At 38.7% G+C, this 5,372-nt stretch overlaps 1 pseudogene; it reads left to right on the forward strand.

Moving 5' to 3' along the window:
* The first annotated feature begins 2,086 nt into the window (after positions 1–2,086).
* Positions 2,087–2,670, forward strand: LOC119544873 (annotated as a pseudogene).
* Positions 2,671–5,372: the final 2,702 nt, after the last annotated feature.

Genomic DNA, 5,372 nt, shown 5'->3' on the forward strand with positions numbered 1-5,372 from the left:
GAAACTCCTATTAGCCAGTTGGAGTCTTTCAATCTCTTCTCTATGTCACTTAATTTCTCATTCTGATTTTTAAAAACCTCTTGTGTTCTGGATTAATTCCTCAGTAATACCTTTGAGTATAATAATTCTTTCTTAGACTGTGTGTCATATACAGTGTATCTTGTCCACTGCATTTTTAATTACAATAGCTATATTTTTCTGTATGTACTTTTTTTCTCTTTCCACCTATTCTTGAATCATTTGTGCTGGTTTTGTTTCATAATTTCTTATTCTTTTTTTAAATAGATGTTATTACTTCAACTCTTTCTTTGAAGATATTAAATTTATTTCTTTTCATTCATTACATAGATTGTCATATTTCTCTTTAATATGGAGCAAATCAATGTTCCAATTTATTGTTTCTGTGGCAGTCTTTATTTTTATTTTTGTAACTTTTTAGTTTGAAATACTTTCAAACTTACAGGATAGTTACAAAAATAATACAAATACAATGCAGAGAACTTCAATATACCCCCATCCCAGATACACCAATTTTAACATTTTCCCACAATTTTCACATCATTCTAGCTATCTAGCCATCATTCTATCAATCCATCTATCTATCCACTCATCAGTGTGTATCTATCAGTCTGTCTATTTATCAATCCATTTTTTGAACACCTAATTGTAGGTTGTGTACATCATGCACCTTGAACCCTTAATACTGCCATGTATGTATATTTCATGAGAGCAAAGATATTCACTTAAGTGCAGTTAATCAAGTTCAAGAAATTTAGCGCTGATATAAAGCTTACTGTCTATATTCCATCATTTTCATACGTCCCAATAATGTCCATTTGAGTCTTCTCTCCTCCCTTGTTAGATAACATCCAGTATTATATATTGCCTACAATTGTCATTATCTCTTTAGTTGCTTTTTCTTTCTTTTTTCTTTTTTTATTGTGAGACCATACACACAACATAAACTTTCCCATCTCAACCATTTCCAGCACACTAGTCAGTGGGATTAATCACATTTTTGTAGTACCCTCACCACCTTCCATTCCTAAAACTTTTCCCTTCACCCCAAACAGAAAGCTCACACTCATTTTGCACTAAGTCCTTGTTCCCCTACCCCTGACAACTTGTACTCTGTCTCTATGAGTCTGCATTTTCTCTGCAGTTACCATAGGGCTTAAATTTAACATCCTAAATCTGTAACAACCTTGTTTGTTTGATACCAACTTAACTTCAATAGTATATACAAACCATGTTCCTGAATCCTTCTTCCCCCCACCTTGATGTAGTTCTTGTCACAAATTACATATTTATATATTATTATATGTCCCAAACCACTGATTTATCATTACATTTTCTACATCTGCCTTTTAGATCCTGTAGGAAGTAAAAAGTGGAGTTACAAACCAAAAATACAATAGTACTGGCATTTACATTTACCCATGTTGTTGTCTTTACCAGAGATCGCTTTCTTTATGTGGCTTCTTTCAATTATCTGTTGTCCTTTCCTTTCAATCTGCAGAACTCCCTTTAGTTTTTCTTGTAGGGCTGGTCTAGTGGGGACAAACTCCCTCAGCTTTTGTTTACCTGGGAATGTCATAATTCCTCCCTCATTTTTGAAAGACAGTTTTGCCAGATACAGAATTCTTGGTTGGCAATTTTTTGTTTTCAGCACTTTAAATGTCTTCCCACTATCTTCTTGCCTTCATGGTATCTGATGAGAAATCAGCAATTAGTCTTATTGAGGCTCCCTTGTACATGACAAATTGTTTCTTTCTTGCAGCTTTCAGAACTCTCTTTTTCTTTGGCATTCAACAGTTTGGCTATAACATTGTAGAGTGGACTTATTTGGGTTGGAGTTTGTTGAGTATCTTGGATGTATATATTCATGTCTTTCATTAAATTTGGCAAGTTTTCAGCCATTATTTCTTTGAATATTCTCTCTGCTCCTTTCTCTCTTTCTTCTCCTTCCTGGACTCCCACAATGTGTATATTGGTACACTGGGTTGTGTCCCACAGGTTCCTTAGGCTCTCTGTTTACTTTTCTTCTTTCACCCTTTGACCACAATTATTTACATCCATCCTACAGCAAAGTAGACTCACCCTCATCTTAAACTCCCAAAGCCTCATCCAATCATGGCATCGGCATCAAAATCCAGTATCTTTCCCGGAACAGCAGCAACCATGTCAGTGGAGGTGGGCTTCGGAGGTGGCGAGGAGTTCCTATTTGGTGGTGTAAAGAAGCATCAGGTCACCTTGCCAGAATAGGAGGAGCCCTGGGACATCTAGAATCTCCTTGTCTGGATCAAGAACAATTTACTAAAAGAGAGGCCAGAATTGTTCATCCAAGGGGATGGCGTGCAGGCAGGAGTTGTGGTTCTGCTTCACAGTGCCAACTGGGAGCCTCCAGGTGAGCTAGATTAACAGCTTCAGGACCTGGACAGCGTTCTCCCCATATCCACGCTGTCTGGAGGCTAAGGGGCCTTCTCCGTGCCTGGGCACTCTTGGGGTGGCAAGAACAGAACAATCAGACATCCTGACCCTTGATCCTGGCTGGTCTCCCCCAGCACAGGTCACCAGGTAAGTTCCTAAGACCCTCCCTCAGCAAAATGCTGCCTGGCATTCATGCTGCTAGGGGTGACAGTGGGGAATAGTCTAAGCCTTGGACTGGCAAATAGAGGCCTGGAGGGGGTGGGCAGGTTCCGTGTGCCTCTTTCTTCTTTTACAACAACTTGGATGTTTACAGTTATAAATCAGCTCATCTGAAAACTGGGAGATACTCAATGGCACAAATATAGACTTTATCTCTCTTCCTAGTTACTTGTAGGAAGCAGTATAAGGGGGACCAGCACCTCCTCCCTCTATCCCTTCTGAAAGTCTTGAGGCCTCAATGCCTGAAACAGCTGACCTTAGGCAATAAAAGACTAAGTTGTTTGCTTAAAAAAAAATCCAATATCTTATGAAATACATCAGATTTGAATGTGGTTCCCCTTGATCTGGAGACCTCTGAGTTAAACATATATAAATATATATGTCCATATAAACAATCTCCTGCCCCCCTCCCCCACACACACACACTTAAAAGAATGATGGAACAAGGATATTTTAACTTCAATTAATATTACCAGTCAAAAGGGGATATTAAAAGGCATGTGGCATTCACATGTTCTGACACTACCATTGAGTAAATGTTGCCAGAACCCCTACTCTGGGTACAAGGAATGTTCCTTGACTTAAAACTAGTTCTGTTCTCTGGGGGTAGGTCTCCAGTCTATTGTTTTTCACTGCTCTTGGTTTCATCTTCCAAAGTTCCTACATTTTCATCATCTCCCTTGGCCACTTCTGAAAAGGGTATTGGTGAATATGCCCTCTTCCTGCTAAGAAGCTTTCTCAGCTACTTCCTGCTGGTAAAAAGTTGTTGGCCCAGAGATCTTTTTATATTTAAGACAATCTCAGTACCTTTTAATCCCAGCTGAGGGTGTTTGCTCTTTCACAGGTGTGGATTTTTATGTATTTGTTTTGGGTTAGCTCTATTTGCCAAAACCATACTCACAATTCTTTCTGAGACATGAATCTCTAGGCTTTGTTATGATGACCTTCTACTTATCAGGCTTCCGAGAGACACATTCCCCTAAGGTTTCCAAACTCCTTCAGTCCAATAGAGAGGAACTACTAGGATTAATTCGTTCAGATGTCATAACGAAGATTATCACAGGCATGCCTTATTTTGATATTTGATCCCAGACTTAACCTGGGAATCTTTTACTGGCTAGAGATGCTGAAAAGGAGTTGTTTTATTTCCCAATGAAACAAGTTCTAGACTCTCTAAATCCCTCTAAATTCTGCTTGCAAATTGGCAGTTTTTTCTAAGTTTATCTCTTTCTTGTACTACCTTATCAAATGCAGCTAAAAGAAACCAGCTCATACTTTCAACATTTTGCTTAGAATGCATCTTACTATCTTCCAAGTTACCATAGGCAACAGTTTTATCAAATGTTTTACCGTTACATAACACAGGTTGCCATTCACCACCTTCTAGGAGTTTCTATGCCATCTCACCACCTGGTCCCAAGGCTTATACCATATTTTTAAATTCTTGTTACAGCAACATCCCACTATTAGGTGCCAGTTTCTCTCAGCTAGCTATTGCTGCATAACAACCACAAAAATCATTGGAATACAATAGTAAGCTTTCTCACGGATCTGCAGGTCAGCTAGGACAGCTTCACACCACTGTGGCTGGACCTGTTCTGCTTCACATGACAGGTCTGTGGTCATGTAGGGCTCACAAATTTTCATTCTGGAGCCCAGATTGAGCTACACTGGGGAAAACTCTTCTCATGGTGGCAGAAGTACAAGAGAGCAAGTTCCATTAGACAAGCACATTTCAAGTCCTTGCTTTCATCAAATATGCTAACATTCATTGGCCAAAGAAAAGTCCTGTGGCTGAGGCCAAAGTCAAAGGATGGAAAAAGTATACTGCCTTTTGTGGGAAGAACTTCAGAGTTTAAATGGTAAAGAATGTGAGATCAGGGAAGGGAGAAGAATTTGGGCCAGTCATTTATCACATCCTCCATGGTGACATGTGGGGCAATGGTTGCCAGGCTGAACTGTTGTCCTTCTGCCTTCTGAAGCATGCAGCTTTTCATAAAGCTGTAGTGCCAAGCAATGGTCAGTAGCAGCTTTTTTAAGCTTCCTTTTGAAGGGTGTGAACTTAAATCGGGATCACCAGACCAGCTCCTAGTTTTAGGCGGTGAACCTGTCTCTGATCTTCATTTCATCCAAGACACTTTGATTTTCTGCTACCCAAAAGGACATTAAGTTCCAATTGCCTCCACCTACTTCTTGACCCAGAGGCCAGCAAAAGCATTTACTTGTTTGCATTTCTTTTCTGCTCCTGGCTCAGAGAAATGTTTATCTGATTGAACATAGCTCTGTGTGTGTGTGTGTGTGTGTGTGTATGTGTGTGTGTTTTAAGCTGTGTCTTTGTTTTTTCTTTAATATGTTACTTATTATGGCCATGAGTTTGGAGCAGGAGGATACCTTAAACAATGAGCTTTCAACAGCATTGTGACATATAGTCTTAGCATCATGTACGAAGGATATCTTTTTCTGTGCAGGTTTTTAAAAATAAAATACGTTTTAATTTCTCTTGGCACTCAACATTGCCTTAATTTAGTACATTACATAAAAATAACCAATGTCTTGAAGGATAGACACTACTATTTAGTACATTTTTTTAAAATGATGAGGCAGATTATATAAAAGGAAAATAGGAATTAGTCCTCTATTCATGCCATTAAATCTGCTCATTAAAATAAACTACTTTTAAATGTGTTTATTAAATAGTAGTGTATTTTATCACAATCTGGTTA

This window comes from Choloepus didactylus, chromosome 9 (assembly GCF_015220235.1).
Source record: "Choloepus didactylus isolate mChoDid1 chromosome 9, mChoDid1.pri, whole genome shotgun sequence".
NCBI classification, from domain to species: Eukaryota; Metazoa; Chordata; class Mammalia; order Pilosa; family Megalonychidae; genus Choloepus; species Choloepus didactylus.